Here is a 25,014-nt window from a genome sequence, read left to right on the forward strand (position 1 = left end):
ACTAATGGATTCCAGATCATACTGTCACAGGTGAAGATTCAGTAGCCCATTTAGTGGGTGGGTCTTTGTTAATCTCAAATACAGTGACCACATAAATCTTAACTTTTATTACGTTCCATTGATTCAATAGAGCTATGTGCAGGTGTATTCAGTTGGCTTTTATATTGCTCTATAACAATCCTTTTTTTAATTAGGAAATCTTTTATTTAAACTAAAGATATTTTTGTTACAACCCAAGGAGGGAATTAAAACAGACTGGGAGTAATTTTAACTGTTCTAGTGAACTCTAGAGCACTGACATCAAAAGAAGTAACTAAGATAGTGAAAACCAAGAGAAAAGACCAATGGCTGTCCAGTCCCAAGACAGTTATAGGCAAGGCTTTTAAAAATCTCACTGGTGTAAGGATGATCTTTGTGGAAAAAGAAAAGGAGTACTTGTGGCACCTTAGAGACTAACCAATTTATTTGAGCATAAGCTTTCGTGAGCTACAGCTCACTTCATTGGATGCATACTGTGGAAAATACAGGAAAGTACTGTTGGATCTAATGGCAGCCAATTGTATATTCAGGCAATATCACTTCCCTATTGTACAAAGTTAAACACAAGGGGAGGCAATCTCTTTAGCAAAGTTTGAAGTTAGAGGCTTTGTACATAGTTCTTAACCTGTACATAGAGAAGGAAAATATGGCAGGATCCACTTTTTCAGCCTTAATTTGGTAGGAGAGGGAGATATTTACTGTTCTATCTCCCCACCCCCTTATCCTCTCCACCACTGGAAGAGATGTTTTAATAGCAGCCCTTGTGAACATATTTGGTTACAGTTGAATTGTAGTGGTGCATATAGGAGGGATGACTCCACAATTGATTCCGTAATCAGTACAGTCTAGTACTCTCCAGGATGTATTGACTATAATAGGTTTGCAAAAGACAAATCAGTGTAGAAACTTCATCTCTTCATATAATAAATGCTGGTAACTAATTCTAATTGGTTTACCTCCTTGCCTAACACCAGGTCCCAAAGTAAGATAAAGGATGGTCTTCCATCAACACATGCTACTTATTGGACAAGAATGAGAACAGGTAGCTGCCTTTGCCAAAAGAAAATTCGAGAGCTTGCTGTTCTATTCTGGTTGATTCTCACCCTGCACTCCTGGATAAGGACTCCTAAAACTAGTTTGTACATAAATGAAGAAAACAAACATGCTGTACTTAAGAACAAAAATACTAGAATTGGTATATTCAGTCACTAACAAGTATGTCTGCGGGGGCAGAGAAGGGTAAGGCAACTCTTGAGAAAATTGGTATGGGAGGTAAAAATGCTTTTGCCCATCTCAAAATACCGGTTGCATTGCTCAGGTAAACTGAGAGAGACAGCATTAGTGACCTACTAAAAATTAACTGCATCTGTATTTGATGTATTATGACAACTATTTCACTATAAGATTAATCTTGAATATCTTAAATAATTTAAAGTAGCAGATGTACCTATTCTGTTTTGTTGTGCTACACAATACTGCATTCCAATAGTAGTGAAAGTTGTGATGCTGAAATCACAGGTCGTGTTTTCATTACCTCTTTAGTATGTACTTTACACAAGTATCTCACTGTTTTTGATCAGTAAATAAATCTTCATGTACTGCTTGGATTATGTACACAATTCCATGTGATAAGCTAGTTCATTAATTTTGTTACCAATTGTTCCTTCGTTTTTGGCCTTACCAACAAGGAGTATTGAGACATTGGAATATAAGTAGTACTCAACACAATCTTCTGCAAAAAGGACATTTTTCTTTGTCCAATTATTTCTAGTAAATATTTGATGCAACCCAAACTTTTAGTAGGAAACAATCTTAGCTGCATTTTGCTGTTGCTCATGGATGTTTCAGAAAGTATAACTCATATGAATAGCAACAATATCAAAGCAGATACGATTGAAGAAAAGCTAGATTGTATTGTGTAAAATGCAGAGTACTGGAATAATTTAACTTTTACCACTCATCAGAAAATAAAAATTGAATTCTGCCAAGCCAATGTTACATATTGGTTATTCAAGCTATCTCAGATGTCCCAAAGAGCTCTTACAGCTACATAAATGTATTTTCATTTCTGATACCAAGTTATACAATATGTTTAACTGTAAAAAGTTCCAGTGCTTAAACCTTGACCCCATGTATCTATGCCATCTACCTTCATTCTTATAGCCGTTATTCACACTTCTTCTGAGCACTGGAGTGATTATTCAAATCTGACTCAAGTAAGCGCTCATTAAAAGTTTCATCTGACTAAGGATGTCAGGATTTGTCCCTTTGTGATTTACTAAAGAGGAGGAGGAATCCCTTGGCTGAACAGACTAACATTGTTATAAATACTGGTTGGTGACAGAACTTCTGATCTGTCTTCTGCTGTGCAAACATAGAGCCCAGTCCTGCAGAGATTCAAGATGGGGAGTAATGTTACTCACCAGAGTAGTCCCAATGATTTAGTGGGAGGTGCTGTGTCTTCAGCAATAACTTTGTAAAAGTAATAGTCTTAGTATAAGACCATAAGGATTTTTGGTTTTCATGAAGTTAGAACATGTGAGGTTCAAGAGTGCTGTGTAGGGTTTCAGTCTGCAGTTTTGACCAGTAGGTGGAGAGAGTGGAGTAAATAGGAAAAGGTGTTATGAATATTCAGTAAGGGGACAGGGCTTCTGCTCTATGAATGCTATATGTCATAGTCTGCAGGAGGGGGAGAGAAAGTGGAGAAAATGCTCCTGACAAGTAGCTGTGTATGAAGGCAAGATTATTAGTGAGTAAATGACTGTTGGAGACCAGACTGTTCAATAGTGCTGAGAAAATCCTACAATGGTAAGACACAGGAAGCTGTCTTCCTTCCACATAAAAATCCACTGGCACCAGCAGTTCAGGGGATTGAAGCAGCTTTGGAACTCCATCATAAAGCCAACCTGAAACAAGATGGAAGAAGAGGGGATGCAGGAAAAATAAATTCTGAGCAAGCCATGCAGCTGGGAGAAAAGCAATAGTGGAAGCAATACATGAGGTTTCCGATCTCCAAAATCCTCCCAGATCCAGAGAAACACACCAAAAACACCCACCAACTCACAATCCAAAAGCTAAACTTTAATAATTTCTATAAGAAAGTGAAGCAAAACTGTCAATGCAGGTGTATTTGGGGAGAGTATGCATGTGCATAGAGACAAGGGACATGTTTTGAAAAGCACCAAATTGATTTAGGAGGCTAAATCCTATTGAAACATGGGCTCCTATGTCACTTAGGTTGCTTTGAAAGTTTTATGGATTATGGCCAGCTGGGGAACAGTTTGTTTGGGCAAAAGAGCAGTAGAGATTTGCTCCTGGGTTGAGCTGGGGTCTTTATCATTGTCCAGGGCCTGTTCCAGACCTACCAAGGATTAAGTAAAAAAGATGGAAGCGTTCTAGAGTTCTCCCTAGTCTAGAGTGTGAAACTAGTATTGCCAACCCCAATACTATCTCAGAAATGAGTGAGATCCACCCTCCCAAATCATGTGATTGTTAAAGAAGAATACATTTGGGGTTCTTGTTTATCTTCTTTTAACCTTTAGGTGTTGCTCAGGTCACATTTTCAAGTTCTCTCTAACCATGATGACTAGAAACTTACTTTGTTTTTGAAAGACAGCTGAGATTGCTATGTATCCACATGACCTCAGAAGCTGGGGCTTTAAGAAATACACCAAATGCTGCAAGGCTTGTGATAAAATTGTGAAAGTTAGTGACCCTGAGATGTACCTGTACTTCAGCTGGGAGCACGCTCCCAAACAGGCTGGGAGGGCTGAGGCTGCTATTTGTGCCAGGAAGATGAAACAGCTGGACTAAGTGATAGTGTTAAAATTGGAAATAAATAAAACGTTAACCAGTGCGTTCGAGAGAGGCTGAAGAAATTGCACAACAAATGCATTATTGATGCAGTCCTAGTGTAATTCTGTGGAATTGGTAAAAGTACATCAGGGATTAATTTGGCTCATTTTCATTGAAAAAGGCTGTATTTTGAGGAAATTTCAGATATAGTTTCATTATGAGGAAAAGACTTAATGAAAGTGTTGAACGTTGTAACAGGCAGAGTTTTGGAGTCAGGGTAACAGTGTAAGAAAATGCAAGAACAGCACTTTCTCATAACCATTTATGGCAAGTTAAGAATTACTTGGACTACTCCCCTGGAGTACTTGACTGCTCAAAGTTTCCCTCTGCCTTTCTCTGAGTTTCTTCAAAGCATTGATTTATGTAGATATTTGTAGATTTGATTTGCCTTCTCTGGAGCTCAAACATCTTAGAGTTGATTGCCTATGTGTTACCTTGTAGTTCCTCTCTTCCTTATGTTCTGTTTTTGCTCTCTACAGTCAGATCCCTCTTAGTTTGGATACATAAACAAAACTATCCCTCCCACAAAGTCACATTTGCCAGCTGCTTTGCACACTCTAGTAGGGTTTTGTCAAAAAAATTTCGCTGATTTTTTTTTTTAACTACTCCTTCAACCTCTGAAGGGGAGAAATGATAGTAGTGTTTCACTCACTTTCTTAAACAAGCAATTTCAATTTTCCCTTTTTAAACTAGACAGATTATTTGTATTACAATAGTAGCTAGAGATTCCAACTAAGATCAGGGCTATTATCATACCTGGCTTCTAAAGAAAAGCAGTGAACAAAAGTCTTTTTGCCTATATCATTCAATCCCAATCCAAACATGTTAATGAAAGATATAGTATTTAAAACATGAGAGCTAAATAAGAGCTCATTTCATATGTTATGCCTTATAATAATGCAAACAAGGGTTTAAAAGAAGCACAATCAAAGCTTGCTGGTTTCATTCATTGGCACCCCATGCTTAAAGCAAAACCTATTATTCTGGTTAGTAAAATTTAATAAATAGTTCTTACAATCCAATCTGCTTGGGACTCTCATAAAAAATAAATACAGGAACTGACCCTTCTGTAGTAGCCAGGATGATCAGAAATATCTTGGTAACCATCTGGTTATACAGGCACTTATACCCATGTTCCTCCTAGGGTTAGTTTGTATGTAAAGTGAAGAAAATGCATGCAGCCTCAATGTGAAAAAATTTCCTGTCGTCTCATTAACCATAGTTACAAAGACAACAGTCATCCTTTATTCCGTCACTCTCTGAGAAATCTAGTATTGTTCCTTGCCTTTTTTTCTCAATAAGTTGGTAAGAGAATGCAAAAGCTCCTTGGGCTGAATTTAAGAAGATATGTGTCTAAGAAATACGCTATCAAGCCTAGTTGTCAGAGTCCAAATGCCAGAGGTAGGGTTTGAGGCAAAGCCAAAGATCAGAACCAGAGTCGGAAACCAAATGCCACAGTCAAGGGTCAAGACAGAGTCAGAGTCAGGAACCAGGCCTGTGTCAAAGAGAGATTACCAAGATTGCAGGAGGAGGGCAGGCTCTGGGCTGGAGCTGTGGTGGGGCAGAACAGGAGCAGAGCTTGGCAAGAAATACAAGCTTAGGGAGGCAAAGTCCATGGGCATTTGAATAACCAGCAAGAAACTGCTGAGTTTAAGAATCGGCCTTCTGGCTTCCTCAGCCAGTCGGGCAGGGTGCTCCATCAGGCAGCCTAGCTGGCTCGTTAAGGTGGCAGGAGTACTGAGCAGGCACAGCTGCAGGGCCTTACTCCTGACATAAACTAAATGGTTTTATAATGCCTCTTTCTTGAAGAATAATTCAACTGGCCACTGCTTGCCATTTATCTGAAGTGAAATTACCTGTTCCAGGAAGTATTACATCTTGTAATTAGAGAATGACACATGCCTGGCGTTCTGCCAATTTGTCAGAAATTAGGTTTTCCATTTATCTAAATTCATAAACTGCTGCACTTCCAGAGCTAGCCCACTGAAGAGAAAGCACAGTGCAGCTGTCACCCTTCAGGGCTTTGAGGAAGACTGACTAATCTTCATGTAAATCATTTCTTAAAAACTCAGATCAATTTGAAAAGTGAGGGACTGATAGCAATGGTTTGAGGCAGGGTTGGTATGGGAAGCTTCTCACCACCCATGCCTGCCAGTATACCTTAATCCTGCTAGGTCAACACACCTGCTGATCCTGTGTAGACCCATGAAAGGGCCAGTGATCCCATATTGCTTGGCAGTTTTGGTAATGTGCCGTAATGCACTCTTTTTTGCCTATGATCAGATATCCAGAATTTGAAGCTAGACCCTCGGAGATGAGAGGCTAATGCTGTCACAGCTCCTATTTTTGTATGAATTTCAGCTTGTTTTCTTTCCCCATAAAGAGAGGTAATCTAAGGAGCATTCTAATCCTCCATTTATTATTACCGTTTTATTTTTTGTATTGAGGTAGCACCTAGGAGCCCCAGTCATGGACCAAGACCCCATTGTGTAGACGTGACACTAACACAACAGATAGTCCTTGTGCTGAGTGGGGAAAGAGAGAAGTGTTTACGACTACTTATGATTATCGTTGAGTTTAAAGCCAGAAAGGACCCATCAGATCATCTAATCTGACCTCTTGTATATCACAGGTCACAAACAGCACCCAGCACCCACACACGAAACCTAGCAACCAGAATTAAACCAAAGCAATACAGCTCACAGATGACTAAACTAGTATGTGCCACAAACAAAGGATAGGAGGGACTGAGGTGCACCAATGTCTGAGGCCTCTGCAAGGGCAGGGAATTGATTTTATTTAGAGAGACCCAGGCAATCCTTGCAAGTGACTAGTCCCCCAGACTGCAGAGATATGCTAAAAAACCAAGCTGGCCCTGCCAATCTGACCTTCCTTCCAGACCCCACATGTGGCACTCACTTAAACCCACCAGTCAAGCACCTGAGAGAGAATTCTGATTGCCCCCTCAGAGTATTGGCTCGCTCCATGCAATTTCCCATCGCTGACACAACTTTTGCAGGTCAGTTGGCTTTGTTCGTGAGCAAGATTTTTAAGTTGGGGGGAAATTATATTTATTTAGTAAAATTCCACTGAGGCATGTATTGGGGGCACAGGTGTGGAACATAGCCTTGCCTAAATCTATCCTTCTGGTTAGAAAATAAATAAGGGATTTTTTTTTCTTCAGGGCCATTCCCTTTTATTATTCCCTTGTAGCTGAAATTTTACTTGTACATCTGTTTCATGAAATTCTCACATGCTCTTACAAGTTCTTCAAAAAAAACCATAGTTGAGCAATACTGCTTTAACAAGCACCTTTGGTGTATTTTATTCTTTTGAAACATTTATTTTGTAAGGATAAAGCTCTTTTATTTTAGAAAAGTAGGGCTGGACCACTCAGTGGGATTGACGATATACATACCCTTTACTTCTGGGTCGCCGCTTGATCAGATCAGTCAGTAGTGGTCAAAAGTTGATCTCATTTGATGTCTTCAGTTGCCCTTGTGGAACAAGAGGGGTGGTCTCAGTCTAGTTCTCAGTGAAGAGGCATCCACAGCGCAAAATCTATCACCTTAATCAGAATGAATTGGCACTCTTGTTAGCAGTCTCACCAGAGGGGACAATGAATAAATGGCCTGTGGATTGTGAACAGGGATTTCTCCGGGTCTCGCAACCAGTATTGAAACACGTTGACAAGACGACGTGAGAGCTATGTTCTTCTACTGTACATACTGTACTTTTGTAGGTGACTGGAGGACTTCAGGTTTCAGGCTGGTCTGTCCTCTTTCATGAGTGCTACATTCACACTCAAGGAAGATTTCAGTTTCCAGATCCGTTATGTAGCATTTATCTATGTGTTGGTTACATATGATGTCCACAAGCTCAAGTTTTTTCTAGTAGTAGATTCCTTTTAGATGTCAAACCGTCAATGGCTAATATGATCATGCTTAGCAAAACTCATAACTTTCAAGAAGCAAACACTGTCATGGCACTTCTTTGAAACATGCTCAAGCATTTAAAATTAATATTCATTCAGTTTAATTGGTGTCTTGATCATTGCAAAGGAATGGCCTCACGTGGCACGTTGCTAAATTGCCCATTAAAAGAAAAATGACTTTTCAGTTTTTAGCTCTTCTGTGCATGGCTAAAATAGGGAATATACCTCACTGGGGCAAAAGAATTGTTTGGTACATTAATACAGCTGTTTCATAGAATAACAGAGTTGGAAGGGACCTCTGGAGGTCATCTAGTCCAACCCCCCTGCCCAGAGCAGGACCAATCCCAACTAAATCATCCCAGCTAGGGCTTTGTCAAGCCTGACCTTAAAAACTTCTAAGGAAGGGGATTCCACCACCTCCCTAGGTAACGCATTCACCACCCTCCTAGTGAAAACGTTTTTCCCAATATCCAACCTAAACCTCCCCCACTGCAACTTGAGATCATTACTCCTTGTCCTGTCATCTGCTATCACTGAGAATAGTCTAGATCCATCCTCTTTGGATCCACCTTTCAGGTAGTTAAAAGCAGCTATCAAATCCCCCCTCATTCTTCTCTTCCGCAGACTAAACAATCCCAGTTCCTTGGCCTTCTTGGCAACAAGGGCACACTGTTGACTCATATCCAGCTTCTCGTTCACTGTCACCCCTAGGTCCTTCTCTGCAGAACTGCTGCCTAGCCATTCGGTCCCTAGTCTGTAGCGGTGCATTGGATTCTTCCGTCCTAAGTGCAGGACTCTGCACTTGTTTTTGTTGAACCTCATCAGATTTCTTTTGGCCCAATCCTCCAATTTGTCTAGGTCCCTCTGTATCCTATCCCTGTTTGTGGCAACACGATTGTGTTTGTTAACAAAAGTACAGTGATCAGTGTTATAACCAGAACTAAAAACAACAGACAAGGTAGCATCTTCAGTCCCAGCAACCCTAACTATCACCCCTTCCATATTAATGCTCTTGCTCAAAGTACCTAAACTGAGAGGTGAGATGGTTAGCCAATATCTTTTTCTTTTTCTCAAAGAACATGTTCACACCTGTTTGCATCACTTTTTTCAGATCCAAAAGATAGATATGTAGATGTAATTAGGCAACATATCATTCACTGTTCTTTGAGATAAGAAGTTAACTACTTTCCCATCACAAGAACTTGGGCTTATCTACACGGGCACGTTACAGCGCTGCAACTTTCTCATTCAGGGGTGTGAAAAAACACCCCCCCGAGCACTTCAGTATAAGAGACCACCCTTCCTTGATGAGTAAACTGCAGTGTGGAGAGCTGTGCTGGTTCCATAGATAAAGATATCATTCCCATATTTGCAAAAAGAAAAGGTGTATTTGTGGCACCTTAGAGACTAACCAATTTATTTGAGCATAAGCTTTTGTGAGCTACAGCAGTGAGCTACAGCTGTAGCTCATGAAAGCTTATGCTCAAATAAATTGGTTAGTCTCTAAGGTGCCACAAGTCCTCCTTTTCTTTTTGCGAATACAGACTAACACAGCTGCTACTCTGATTCCCATATTTGACTCTGTGAGAGCATTACATAGGCTAACATTGGAAATATCTTGAGGATATTGCACCATCCTGATGAAAAGGTCTATATGAGAAACTGATTTAATTACAGCATAAATGTATGCCAAGACTCTAATGGCCCTTGGCACATATACTATAATGTGAAATTCCCTTAACTGGAAAGGTGGGGAATTCATAAGAAATTTGGGATGATGCGTAATTAAAAAACACATCTATAGCACTATAAACTTACCCAACTGTTTGTAAAACTTCACGTATGTTTCCTGCCTGGAAGATATAAAATAAGGCAAACAAAGGCAAGGCACAGCCCAAGAATATGAGAAAGGGAGGAGTTGGGAAATCAGAGATGGTGAGTAGGAGCATTCTTGGAACAAGGGAGTTTCAAGAAGGGAGTGAACCGGAATAGGGAGAGAGCCATTGGCAGATGATAAGAGGGAGAAAGAGAGCGGAGAGGGATGGAAAGAATCATAGACTTTAAGGTCAGAAGGGACCATTATGATCGTCCAGTCTGACCTCCTGCAAAACGCAGCCCACAGAATCTCACCCACCCACTCCTGTAACAAACCTCTAACCTATGTCTGAGCTATTACAGTCCTCAAATCATGGTTTAAAGACTTCAAGGTGCAGAGAATCCTCCAGCAAGTGACCCATGCCCCATGCTGCAGAGAAGGCGAAAAAACCCCAGGACCTCTGCCAATCTTCCCTGGAGGAAAATTCCTTCCCGACCCTAAATATAGCGATCAGCCTGAGCCTGTGGGCAAGACTCACCAGCCAGACACCCAGAAAAGAATTCTCTGTGGTAACTCAGATCCCACCCCATCTAACATCCAATCACAGGCCATTGGGCATATCAACTGCTAATCATTGAAGATCAATTAATTGCCAAAATTAGGCTATGCCATCATGTCATCCCTTCCATAAACTTATGAAGCTTAGTCTTGAAGCCAGATATGTCTTTTGCCCTCACTGCTCCCCTTGGAAGGCTGTTCCAGAACTTCACTCCTCTGATGATTAGAAACATTCATCTAACTTCAAGTCTAAACTTCTTGATGGCCAGTTTATATCCATTTGTTCTTGTGTCCACATTGGTACTGAGCTTAAATAATTCTTCTCCATCCATGGTATTTATCCCACTGATATATTTATAGAAAGGAATCGTATCTCTCCTCAGCCTTCTTTTGGTTAGGCTAAACAAACCAAGCTCTTTGAGTCTCCTTTCAGCAGACAGGTTTTCCATTCCTCGGATCATCCTAGTCGACCTTCTCTGTACCTGTTCCAGTTTGAATTAATCTTTCTTAAACATGGGAGACAAGAACTGCACATAGTATTCCAGATGAGGTCTCACCTGTGCCTTGTATAACGGTGCTAACACCTCCTTATCTCTACTGGAAATACCTCGCCTGATGCATCCCAAGACCGCATTAGCTTTTTTCACAGCCATATCACATTGGCGGCTCATAGTCATCCTGTGATCAACCAATACTCCAAGATCCTTCTCCTCCTCTGTTGCTTCCAAGTGATGCATCCCCAGTTTATAACAAAAGTTCTTGTTATTAATCCATAAATGCATGACCTTGCACTTTTCACTATTAAATTTCATCCTATTACTATTACTTCAGTTTAGTTATCCAGATCTTCCTGTATGATATCCCGGTCCTTCTCTATATTGGCAAGAGATGAAGGGAGCAGTAAAGCAAGGAGATTAGGGGGAAGAGGAGGAAGTCAGAGCAAAAGGTACAGGGAAGCAAAATTATGTAAAGCCTTGTAGATGAGGATGAGGGACTTAAATTTGATGCACAGATAGTCAGGATGGCTAGATGGGGTTTCAAGAGGGGATGACCTGGAAGATATTGGAAAGATATTTTAAACAGTGCCCTTTAAAATAGACTTGAGTGGGAGAAATGAGGTCAGAGATTTATACTACTCCAGGCAATAAATAGCCAAGATGTGGGCAATGGTTTAGCAGTAGAGTAATGAGGAAAGGGCACAATGGGTGGTATCAAAGGGCAAAAAGCAACACGACACAACATCAGGGAGTGTTGTGCTCTCCTTCACTGTCTTTAGGCTCTCCCCAAGCCAGTTCTTTCATACAAGTTTTTCTGTCTACTTTTTGATAACTTGTGGCTTTGACGCTTTGTCTGTCTTGAATTTTTCTTTAGTGCCTATCAACGTAATAGCTGAATTCTCTCTAAATTGAATTGTTTCTAGCTAATTCTCTTGCCAGTCTTTTCCTTGTACTCTTCGGGATACTTCTGCTTCTCTTTGATTTAAAATGTTGCTCCTATTCTGAGACCTCCTGGCCAGGAGTATATCTTCTATTTCCTTGTCTATCATAGGCATCCTAAAAGTACCCATTGCTGCTAATATTACTCCCTCCTCCATGTTGTTTTTTACTGCTTGGAAATCCCAAGTCTCCCAATGTTTTGCAAAATCCACATTTATTCATGAGCTTAGCCTGTAATTTTCACAGGAGAGAGAAAAGAGGAGATAAGAGTTTGAATTAGATGAAAAATGCCCTATATTTCCTACTTCATTAAATATCTGCTTCAGGAAATCATCTCAACTTGGTTTGATAGAATGCAACAGAGAAATACGCCTCTCTTCCCAGTACCTAATTCTGTCCCCATTTAAGTAAATATCAAAATTTTGGCTGACCTCAGAAAAAATAGAATCAGATGCCCAGTGATTTCCCTGATCTTTATGATTTTTATATCTTTGGTATTTTTTTCCTGGTGAAAAAAGCCAAGTCTATTTGCTCTTTTGTCACTACAACGTTTTGGCGTATCCAGTTTATTGAGAGATCTTTATACGTGATCTCCAGAAGCTGCAGATTATGACAAACATGCTCCATTGCAACTACAGCAGAATCGCCTATTGCTTTCCTCTGGTTTTGTTTTAATTTGACCCGCAGGGAGCTAATTGCAGGAGATGAATGCCGAGCTTGATTTTAACATAGTTGGGACGTCAAATGTCCCTGCTTTCTCACCATGATCATAATGCCTTTGTTGAAGGAGAAAAAAGCACATATTTTGCCTCATTATCAATATTACAAAGCTCACTTTGATCACCAGAAGGAATGAAAGTGTTTTGAAAATTTGCATATTGAATCTAAAGGTCCTTAATTTTCTTCTTTTGTTTTATTTTCTTCTTGACTCTTTAATTCTGAGAGGATTTAGCAATAAGAAAGGATTCCCATAATATTGATGGCAATGTCACTTACTCAATGTTACTTTCTAGAAAATCTAAAACTTCAGCTTTTTTTACTTTGGGTTCAGAAAAACATTCCTTTTCAGGAAAGCAGTTAACCATGCTGATGTTAAGCAAGTGCTTTCCTGAACTGGGTCCTGAGTGACTGTGCTGCATAAAGGTTGAATGGACACTCTTTTGAAATACTTTGCTGATCAGAAGTGCATCTGAACAAACAAATGCGTGCACGCACACAAATCAGTTTGAAGCTGAAACTGAATTTCTTTGTTTGTTTTTGTGGGGGTTTTTTGCTGAAATGAAAAACCAAAATTTTGTTCAGGTCAAACAATGTTTTGAATGTCAATTCAAATCAGAGTTTCATTTTGAAAATGTTTCAGAGTAACAGCCGTGTTAGTCTGTATTCGCAAAAAGAAAAGGAGTACTTGTGGCACCTTAGAGACTAACCAATTTATTAGAGCATAAGCTTTCGTGAGCTACAGCTCACTTCATTAGAGCTTATGCTCTAATAAATTGGTTAGTCTCTAAGGTGCCACAAGTACTCCTTTTCATTTTGAAAATGTTGTTTTGAATCTGCATTTCATCTGATCAGACAATGCTGATTCACAACAAAATATTGAAAAGGTTCATTTTGACATTTTTGAAACAAACCACGTGAACGTTTCTGAAATTTTTGTTTTAGTTTTTTCCACTGAAACTATTTGCTTGAATTCAACTCATGTTCACGAATAGATTCAGTGCCCCCCAAACACACACTTTTCGGTGAATTTGCTATGTGCCAAAAAAGTTCACCCAACTCGAATCATAAGTCATGCAGCCACCCCAAACTCGTGCTGATAAGACCTTCAGCATTAAACCACTTCAGTATTTCTTTTTCTTTCCTATATAGGTTATGGATTCTAAGAGTGAAAGACCATTAGAAAATAGTCTCCCTATCAGTTGTTATAAGGTCACTATGGTATGTATACCTTCCAAGAGACATCAAACAAAAATATCCTTTTTAATCTCTGCTAGCCAGAGCAAGTTTAAAGTTATTGCTGGGATTTTTCAAAATGTATAATTTTTATTAATTGAAGTCAACAGAACTACATTATACCAGGCAGATAAAGCATAAATATGCTGATGTGATTGAAAGGGTTATTTTGGGAAAGTTAAATTGAAGAGATTCAACTCTTAAACCATTTGATTTAATGCAGTTTTCTAAAATATGAGCTAACTTCTGCTCTCAGATTAGCTTTAATCCAGAACAACTCACAGAAGTCAATGGAGTTATTCCACATTTCTGTTGGTGTAGCTGAAACCAACTGTGAAGACATTTCCAATCAAGAGTACCTCCTACAGTACCGCCTAATGGTTTAAATGTAATAGTATTGCTTTTGTCATTTATAATGCACTTTAAAGAAAACAAAAAAACCTATTTGACTAATGGGGTTAGTGGGTTGGTTTTTGGTTTGGGTTTGTCCTTTGAAAGGAAGTGAATTCCTAGAGAAGAGAGCCAGAACTGAGAATTGTGAACTATGAAGTAAAAGATGAGCTGCAAAAAGCCACGGACTTTGCTTGTTCTACCATGATCCAATGATCTAAGTACTATAGGGATGAACCTATGATTGTTAAAATCGGTAGCAAGACTCCCAAAGAGAGCGGTGCAGGAACAAAGTTTATATGTGTACCCTTGTGCTATCAGTGGACAGGCTGAGAACATAATGTTAAGCAACATCAAGCCTCTGCTGTCCGGTTCTTCTTTCTCAACATCATTAACTGAACTGTAGAAAGACTTACATCATGAAAGGCTTTAGCAGTGATGCAAACTGAAGAGTTTGCAGCAGGCTGAACCAGTAGAGTTTTGGCTGTCTTATTTGCCCCATTGTTGAGGCATGAATATTTGTAATGCACTTTGAAAATAACATTGCTATGTGTAGTAAGTGCTGTTATTTTTTAAATTTTTGTTGGAGGTGATGGCAGCTCTGGCAAATCTCAGTATCAAGCAATGTCAATCATCAGATTTTCTAGATATATCAAGATACACTAATCAACATGCTTCCACATTCGTTCAAGTAGCAAGCTCTAAAATGCATATAAATAGGTAGTCAGATTTGAAACTGTTACACCTGAACACTGGAGATAGGCCAAGTCCAGAATCTGGATTCTGAACCCTTTGAATTTCAACATGTGTGTATGGGAAGAGACGTCAGAGTCCCTGGATTGGAACTGTCCACTCTAGTTTCCTTTGCAAGCAGATCCAAGTCCTGAAGGAGTCTATGTTCTACTTCAGATTCTAATGCAGCTGAAACCTCACAAGAAGAGCTAGTCTCATGAAATGTCTACCATTTGAAGGATAAAATTTTCAAGGATAATGTTTGAGATTTTGCTGCCATAGGACCCGAATCCCCACCTGATCTCAAGCTGAATGCGGCTTCACAGCTCATCCCTACTTAAAACTAGAAAAGACATTCTCGGTACATGCCTTCTGGACCTTGATTCTGTATGGAGTTTGATGGATATCTTTATCTCAGCTGTATTTGCAGATATGATAACGATCAAGAAGTTAATAATAAACCCGAAGATACGCTGTTTGATCAGAAGTCTTATTATTTTGTTGAGTTGACAGCACTATAGACAATAATTTTGATGTAAACAGCAGGGTGATTTTTTTAAAAGTTTTTTCAGTACCAATCACCTCTTGATACCTCTCATCCATAGCTCACCCAGACAATTCTCAAAGCGTACATCAAAACTTATGCAATGTTGTTCAACAAAGCTGGTACAGTCCCAACAAAAGAAGGGTCCAAAGCTGAAACCCTGAATGCAAACACCCCTGAATGCTCTGTGCTCAAAATCCAGAATCCCAGTGTTGTACATTGGGCCAATCTCTAATACAAATGGGACTTCTTGGCAGCCAGTCATTTCTTAGCTTGGGAAGGGCTGGTTCTTTCTGTAGCCTGAAGGGAAATACAAAGGCCAAATCTCCACCCATTATGAACACAGCATTCTTCCTTTAGTATACCTTATAAAAGCACCAGTTTATATCTGAAAGCAGACCAAAAACATTGCTTCAGTCTCCCTTCAAAGAAACTGCCTGACTAGCTGGAAGAATGAAGCTCTTCACGCTCTTTGGCTTGCTGTCTGTCTTGATCCTGTGCCTCAGTGTTTTCTCCACAGAAGGTACAGTAACCTCCTACTAACCATATCCGTGATGCTTTTATTTTTTCCTAGTCTTTCATTTTTCAACTTAAAGTACATATTTTGCTATTTTTAGGCTGAATTCACAATCTCTAAAACTACCAACACCTGGTACTCTGAGATGAGCAATTAACTTTGAGAAGGAGTTAGACCTGAACAATTTGGTCTTACACCAGAGCTTTCCATTTGTTTTATACTGTTAGCTCTGCACCGCAGAGCTAATCTGTCTTGCTCTCTGTTGCACAGTGTCTAGTATGATAGTTTAAAACTTTCATCAGATAGGTAACCTATTCTTGTGTTTCCCAGAGAACAAACACCTATTTGGCAATACTTTCATGTGAACACTATTATAATCATATATTTTCTGATTAGTTCACACTGTGGACTGCACAAGAGTGGGCAAGCCCTCCCCAATAATTAGTGTGGTCACAGAACTCCTCTAGCCCAAGACCACTTTACTGCAAGAGCAAATGTTATAACACTGTGTGTAGACATGGCATCTCCTGCTGATGCTTCACCTATCTCAAACTCTCCTCTCTCACCCTCCAGACCTCAGATTCACTTCCTGTCCTACAAGGTCATCCACTTTGCACCTTGTGACTGCCTCTCTGTAATGGATTTAAATGAAGCATACTGTATTAAAAACAAATCTTATTGTACAAGAGCTCAGTATGCACAGTTCAGATCTAGTGATCAAGGAAAAACCAAGGTTTAAATGGCTAGGTCTCGTCAAAGCAATTCTCCCTACTCCCCAATGTGCATCGCAAATCTATCATTTCTTTGCCTAAAGCAAAAAGAAAAGGAGTACTTGTGGCACCTTAGAGACTAACAAATTTATCTGAGCATAAGCTTTCGTGAGCTACAGCTCATTTCATCGGATACATGCAGTGGAAAATACAGTGGGGAGATTTTATATACACAGAGAACATGAAACAATGGGTGTTGCCATACACACTGTAACGAGAGTGATCAGGTAAGGTGAGCTATTACCAGCAGGAGAGCGGGGGCAGGGGAGGAACCTTTTGTAGTGATAATCATGGTGGGCCATTTCCAGCAGTTGACAAGAACATGTGAGGAACAGTATGGGGGGGCAGGGGGAAATAAACATGGAGAAATAGTTTTACTTTGTGTAATGACACATCTACTCCCAGTCAAAGACTCTAATGTGCCACAAGTACTCCTTTTCAGACTAACACGGCTGCTACTCTGAAACTTGCCTAAAGCAGTTTGTCATGCATTGACTGTATTGACTGCCAGCATCTGACATTTCAGAGAGAGAGAGAGAGAGAGAGAGAAAATCTTTGTGATTTACAGTACTTAGCCAATTGTATCAACTAGCAATGACGGGTGAGCAGCAAACTCCATTCCTGTTTCCTGCTGGTGATCAAGTTCTACACTGAAGCATTGCTTTTGATGATCCTTTTACTATGTGTTCTGCTTTGCAGTAAAGCTCCAGCTATCTTTGCTCAGATTTTCTATAAATGAAATAACATCAGTATCTATAGATTATATTCAGACATACACACGTTTATTATATTCTCTATATCCTTTGGCAACATGTTGTTTTTCACCCTTAGGTCGGTACAGTCGAAAACACTGCTGCAGACGGAGTCCAAAAATTCGCAAAGGTAATAATAATATATCTGAGTTTTAGGTAGATTAATTTCTTGGTATTTATAAATTAATCATAATATCTAGCACCATAGTGTTTTTTATCTGTAAATCTGACAGCACTTTCACAAAGGCAAGTAAGCAGTATTAGCCTCGCTGTACAAACAGGGAAAATGTGGCACAGAGAGGTTAAGTGACTTGCCAGTAGCATGCAATAAATCAGAGGCTGAGCTGTGAATAAAAGCCATGTCTTCTGATTTTCAGTCCTGTGCCATATCCAGTGGATAACACTGCCTCCACTTGAAGATGCTAATTGCTAGATAAGTTTTAAGTGCTAGTATTAGTTCAATAGAAAGAGGAACAACAGAAAACTTTAGTATTACTGGTATGAGATGTGTGTGCTCTTCTCAGTATAATCAGCTATCCTCAAACCTTCAGTGTTCTACAGGAATTTGGATCCATCACAATATCACCATGAGTAGTTCACCTTTCTTTCTTCCATACATGGTCCTTTATCAAGCTTTTAGCCTTTTCTCCCCATCTCCCTCCTAACTCCTGTCATAATATGTTGGAGTCTTGAGCTTGGGTACAAGTTTTAAAAGAGTGGGTGTGTAAAGGAAATAAATAAATAAATAAATAAATAAATATATATAAGAGGAATCATAGAATATCAGGGTTGGAAGGGACCTCAGGAGATCATCTAGTCCAACCCCCTGCTCAAAGCAGGACCAATCCCCAATTTTTGCCCCAGATCCCTAAATGGTCCCCTTAAGGATTGAACTCACAATCCTCGGTTTAGCAGGCCAATGCTCAAACCACTGAGCTATCCCTTCCCCCCCCACCCAAAAAAGGAGCAGGCTGAGGAGAAGATGACTGTTGTTTTATTCCACTGAGGTTCATATATTGCCCCCTACCCACTGATATCTGAGCACCAGGATGCACACTGCTGTTTGGCTATTATACCTGTCTGCACAGCACAAGAGTGAGTAGAAGTGAAACCACTTTAGGCCACAGAATAAAACAATCAGAGAAGGCTAATACACTCCTGTTTTAATGTGTAATGACCATCTATCAGTACCTGCTATGCAAAAAGTGTTGCTATTGTTTTGAGGGCAGGTGTAAGATTTTTCTGACATCGGTGTTTCTTATAAATAAGAAAAAAAGAGAACGCACAAATAGCAATTAGGTCATTCTGTGGTTTGCATGGTCCTTCTCTTGTCCTTTGTCTGCTCAGGTCCCCCTTAGATGTCCACGGCATTCTCAGGGCATATTTTATTATAGATTAAATAAAGCACATCTCTGTAAATCAAATACAACTTTTATTTTGTTTCTGTTCAGCTTGCCCCACACCCTGCAGCTCACAAATATCCAACTCAGCCTTAGCAGAAAAGTTTAAGAATTGTGTGGGCAGGAGCACGCTCATATTCAGATGGAACTGAACTGTTTCTAATAAGATTCATTTCCTGCTGTGACACACTGGAAGCACATGTTCCATAGGGAAACAGGAAAGGAACACTGTTTAGCATGAGCAAGACATGAAAGTATTCACAATTTAAGCTGTGTTGGTCAGTAAGATGCAGAGACCAAGATTTTCAAAAATGAAAAATACTGGCCACTCACCCACAGCGAATCAGGCTACTTTAAGGTGTCTCTAGTTGAGCACCCAAAATCACCAGTCATTTTTTAAAAGCTTGACCATAGCTCTATGGTATTTTTGAGGGTATTGGTGTTTATTGTCAGAGGCTACATCTTACTTTTGGAGCTAGGGGTGGGATTCCCAGCTTGAGTGCAAACACAAGTCCCACGCACTAGCTGTCATAGAGCTGGCATGCTAAAAATAGTAGAGAAGCCATGACAGCAGGTGTTGGGTATACATGGGGTGGGTAGCCCATGCTGCCACTCACTACTGCCATGCTGTTGTGGTGACACTGCAATGTTTAGTGCACTTGCTCAATGAGAGCTTGCCCAACTATGACTACTTGAGCTGGGAATCACACCCCCCGCTCCAGGTGTAGCCATAGCCACAGTTAGGATCTCAGTGTAAGTATTCACATCTGCGACTAAGCATTCACTTTGTGCATTCTCTTTTATTTGTTTAAAATTTCCTGTATTACCTGCCCATTCTTGCCAGTCAGCTCACTTGTTGGGATGTTCACAAAATGCGAACACGCAAAGCGTGTATTGATGTATTTTCCTAGTTCTAGTTAACGATACGTTTGGCAGCTAAAGAAATATTTCCTAAAGAAGAAATACAGTTTCAAAGCTGCTTTTCAAAACACTTGTCTCCATTTTACTAGTTGGTGAATGGTGGTGGTTGACCCAAAATAAAACCCTGCTCCTGAGAATACTCCCTGCTTGCTTTTCTGCATGTCAGTGGTCTCGTTAACATAGGTGAAATACATGCATAGGTCTTTGCAGATCAGTCTCTGTAGTCTTTAGAAATCATTACATATATAAAGGGCTAGAGTAAATATTGCAGAATAAAGTTTTTAATTTTAATTTTTTTTCAAATTAATTTTGAAATTACCCTTTTGTTTAAATTTCTTAAATTTACCTTTTGTTAAGGTTAATTTGTTTATTTAGGCTTAATCTTTTGTTAAAGGTTTTGTTAAGGTTTAACTTTGGTTAAATTAATCCTTTTTTGTTTAAGTATAGAACTTGACCTACCTACAATAATCTGATTGCTCTTAATTTCCTATGAGGGGCTGATCTTTCAGTCCTATCATCATCAATTTATTACTATAGTTGCATTCTGTGTGTGCTAATTTTCATTTTTATATTAGTTTTTTTCTTTAAGTACTTTTACTCTTCTTTGTATTTAGATGAGCTAGCTAGAAGTCCTCATATGTTGTATTCCTCTGGAGTTTTCTTTTAATCAGTGAATGTGACTGATACTTTCAAATGGAAGGCTTATTTCACCTAGTGGCATGAGCTTGATCCAGTGAGAGGTTGTGTACACTAGATTGTACAATGTAAGCCAAGAACACTAAGCACCTGACAGGATCATTCCTGTGATCAGAGGAATATGATTGTTTTTATTGACTTGGCAAACTGGGGATTGTGCCAATTCCATCTTATCTGCATAGCGTGAAGATGTGATTCTCTCAGAATATGGTTTAATTATTGTGTGGAATAGAGCCAGAGGATTTTTCTGGATACTGATGCAGTTACGCCCTGCAGCATTGCCAGTGCGTTCCTAGGCAAGCCTGAACACACTTGGCATTGTTATTCTCCTTTTCAATGTAGGTCAAAGAGAGGAAGAGTTCATTCTTTGCTGCTGGTTGGGATAGGCGGGAATGGATGCTTTATTCTGGTTGAATCTACTATGTCTCCAGAGCACTGAACTGAAATCTCCAGTCTTTGTTAATATGTCTGAGAAATCTTCTAGGGTGTGAAGATCTGACAAGTATTTCAAACTCCATTTGTAAAACAGTCATTTGCTTTTTCTGATTGGTTTTTGGAGGTGCTAATGGAGTAGAATGTCCCTCAGGTGAGGGCCTTTTCAGTGTGCCCCTTTACAAATTCTTCCATGTGCAAATACCCATAGGTTTCATGGATCACTGGAGAGGGCTCTGCTGGGAAAAAGAGGTCCATGGAAAGAGCTCCTCATAAAAATCTACAAAGCCACCACATTGTCCTTAAATTCCTCCTCTGCCATGATGCCTACAAAAACTCATTGATGGTTAGACTGACAGCTGGTGTGCTGTGACCTCTGCTTCTTGCATTGTTTAACTCTCACTGTTCCCTCGTGGCTCCCCAGTCTGTCTGTCTGTCTGTATCTTTCTGTTGTCTTTTGCTACATAGTCAGATTGTAATCTCTTCAGAGTATGGGTTTGCTCAATTCCCAGCAAAATGAGCCGCCTGCTGCTGCTGTTGTACAAATAATTAATAAATAATTATCAGTAGCTCCCCTTTCTCCAGTGCTCAAAGTGTGCCTCTTAATTATAGGTTCACCTATACAAAACCACCAGATCTGAACCCACTCTGATCCTGATCCAGAGACAAACTTTAGTGCTCAGTCTTGTCAAAATTGGTCAGACCAGCATTCATATATGATTCCGGATCTGAACTTCCCAGCCCAGGCCCATCTCTTTTGTGTTGATATTGAATACTGGCGTAATGGTAGATCTTGTGTCATAGGCTTACCTGCTGCTTTCTCTTTAAGTACGAATGATTTTTTAAAACTTTTAAAGACATTTTGAACACAAACAAGGTAGTTGTTCCTTAAGCATTCATTGACTCCTGTTGCTTTTTCCCCAGCTCAAGTCATACTCATCTGAGGTTTGGTCTATGCTTAAAACTACCAGCATAGCTATGTCAGTTAGAGGTGTGAAATAAACCACCTCCTGGACTGACATAGCTATGCCAGCAAAAACCCCAGCGTAGACACAGCTATGCCGACATAAGAGTGCGCCTGTCAGCATAGCTAGTGTCATTCAGGGAGCTAATAATGTTTCTATCCTAGCAGAAAATCTTCTTCTATTGCAGTGTACGTTGTATCTATACAGTTACTCTGGGATTATGTCTGCAATGGCCTTAGTGTAGACATAGCCTGAAACGTCAGGCAACCAGATCTGGGGATCCAAATAGTAAGTATGACTTTAGGGGGAAAATAAGCAACCAGTTTCAGATTAAATTTTAACAAAGATCCTGATTGCCTAAATATAGTTCTAATACCAAAACTGAGGCAATAAAAATGATGGAAAGTACAGAACATGCAATATTGTCCACCAGATAGTTAATTCTAAGTGGGCTAGAGTGCGAGGTGGGGGTAAGCCAGCATGCACCAGTTCATTTGCTGTGAGTCATGGGTTAGAGTGAGAGGGTAGTTTTGTCCCTATGCTCATCCAGTCCTTTGCCTTTCTGCGGAGACGGCCAACAACAGTGACAAATACAATGGCAGTTTCAATGATGGGACATCTGTCCATTGGGAATTAGTCACTTCCATCAGCCAAATGGTGAAAGACTTTGCATTCTATTATCAATCCCCTAAAATAGCCAATCCTTCTTCTTTTGGCGTCTAGTGTATATAAAGTAACGGGATATTTTCAGATCACTGATGTTCTTAATAGTAGGCTGTCAGGGCCTGATCCAAAGCCTGTTCAAGTCAATGGGAGACTTTCAGCTGACTTCAGCAGACTGTGGATCAGACTCTGGTGTCAATCATTCTAATGAAGCAGGTTGGTATCCAAAGACTGAATTTTCTGAGACAAGGTAAAGGCTTCAATGTGTTCTGTTGCTAAAAATGTACACATTTCTGTATGCTTGTAGTTAAACATTGCCTCCCTTCTCTCTGTCCTTTCCATCTGTGTTTTACAGACATGGCTGGCCAACTAAAGAGACACCACTGCAGACCATGTAATCCCTTAAAAAAAAAACCCATGCTGCCTCGGAAAACAGGACCGCTTCCTCAGAGTTAAAGTGAACAGCTTCAGCAGCGCGTAAAAGGCCTGTGGTCCATGGCAGTCTGGCTGCTGCCACATCTCATAATGCTTTTACTTCGTTTGGGGCCCTCTGTGGGGGAATCAGGAGTGTATTTGCTTTTCAGTCCCTAATGTTCATCCATTCATAGAGTTCTCACCTCTCCTTTGCATACGGTTAAAACTCTCCAGCTGGGGTGCTAAAGCCTTTCTGTGAAGTGGACTGTCATTGGTCTTCAAGATTTCCACAGTTACACGTCAGCCCTCCATTCCATTAGTGGATCTCTCCCAACAAGTGGTAGAGCGAACAGATCTGGCTAGAAGCCTTCCACGCTACCACTCTGTGTGACATCATTGTGGCACAAAAACCTGTGCTGGGGAGGGACTGTTTGTTTTTCCGTGTAGTCATTCAGTTTTTTTCCCTAAATCCACGTTTCTGGAAATGATTTATTTTAGATCTGCAAACGGATCACAATTTTAGACAGATGTCTGGGTGCTGAAATTTGCCTCTATGCAGAGGACCTGGATGAAGCCCACCAAGGCAACACTTTAAGTCTTACATGGGTGTGTTTAGAATTTCTGCTGGCCCTTTCCAGAGAGCTGAATTTCTCCCATGTGAGAGAGAGCTCCCCCTTTTGAGCAGGAGCTGAGAACCACAACACAGGGGCAAACAGGTCAATTTGAAGTATTCATTAAGGGCCTGATACAAAGCCAGCGGGAAGCTCTTCACTGACTTCACTGGGCTTTGGATCAAGTTCCAAAATGCAGATGCCTTATCTCTAGGAGAATGGCATTATTTGGTTGATGAGCAATATTCAGAAAACCCCTTAACATTAATTATTTAACCCTGTCCTTTCTGAAGCACTCTTGAATTTAGTGTTTCATGGCACATAAACAAAAGCACATTTTGAAAGGGTGGAATAGAATGATACCAAGGGATTGAAAAATAAGGACAACAGAAAGTGCACTCAAACCTGACTGGCAGGGCTCGTTTGCAGTTAACTATAAGTACTGTGGTCCCCAGTTCAGACATTAGATGGGTTCCATCATTTCTTACATTTACATTTCTGCTTGGTGTTTTAATATTCTCATTGTAATATAGGCTCTGTATCTCCATGCTCAGGAACTACAGAATTGGCTTTCAACAGAGATAGGCAGGTGCCAAATGTCATTAATCTCAGAGGTCAGAAATGTAAATCAGCTGTTTGAATATTCTGGTTCATTGGCACATATGTTAATTTCAGTTTTGTCATTGGTTTGTAGTTTGTTGAATGAATGTGTCTAATACAATTAAATGTAATACATGTATCTTGGACTGTGATCTGTTTGGGGCAAGGAGGTTGACTTACTTTTTAAAAATCACAATGCACATTTATGGGTCTGAAGAAATTATTTTCATAGTAATAACCAGTAACTCTAATGTTTAACCCCATTCGTTTTCATCTCTAAGCAAGTGACATGATTCTCTGAAAAAATTAGCCCTTTAAAACAATATAATTGAAACTTAGTGCCAGCTGGGACAGATGATGATGGTGGATGCTTCCACAATAACCCAATCCCAGTTGATGGGAGAAGGGGAAGAAAGAGAGTTTGAAACTGGATAACAAAAACTTAAGTTCAAAAATACATTAGCAACAGTGGAAAAATATATTCTGTGGAATATTTCCCATGAAATGGCCTGACTCTCTGCAAACTCTTACGCATCTGAGTTACTTTATTTACATCTATAGTCAAACTGAACTCAGTAGGACTACTTGCATGACTAAAGTTACTTGAGTACAGGAATATTTTCAGCATCAGGCTCTAACCTTGAAAGGACAAACTAAAGTATTTTACTACCTAGTAGCATGCAACTAGAATCTGCACATGACATAAGTTACAAGTACTGGTTCTTCCCTTCCCTTTCTTTTCTCTTGGATTATGTATGTTTGACATTACTTAGATCTAAAAGTATTTTACTTACTGCATTTAAAATAGGCCAATAAATATATTATACAAAATCTATCCTAGCTTATCTGGCTAATGTATTAGGTTAAATACGTTTAAACAGAACAACCATGTATCCTACAAGTTACAATAAAGATATTTTTGACTGATCCCTGTGTTTGCCTGAATAAGTGTTGGACTCTGAGCTTCTGTGATTCATGGAGTGACCCATGTGATAGTCCAATAACTGGAAATTTGA

General features: G+C 39.8%; 1 long non-coding RNA gene across 1 annotated transcript; it reads left to right on the plus strand.

The window, feature by feature from the left end:
- Positions 1–15,669: 15,669 nt before the first annotated feature.
- On the plus strand, positions 15,670–24,925 carry LOC311523110. The gene is made up of 3 exons (XR_014712267.1): positions 15,670–15,780; positions 17,376–17,426; positions 22,729–24,925. It is a non-coding gene; the product is annotated as an uncharacterized lncRNA (long non-coding RNA).
- Positions 24,926–25,014: the final 89 nt, after the last annotated feature.

The sequence above is a fragment of the Lepidochelys olivacea genome, assembly GCF_965140295.1.
Source record: "Lepidochelys olivacea isolate rLepOli2 genome assembly, chromosome: 7".
Classification (NCBI taxonomy): Eukaryota; Metazoa; Chordata; order Testudines; family Cheloniidae; genus Lepidochelys; species Lepidochelys olivacea.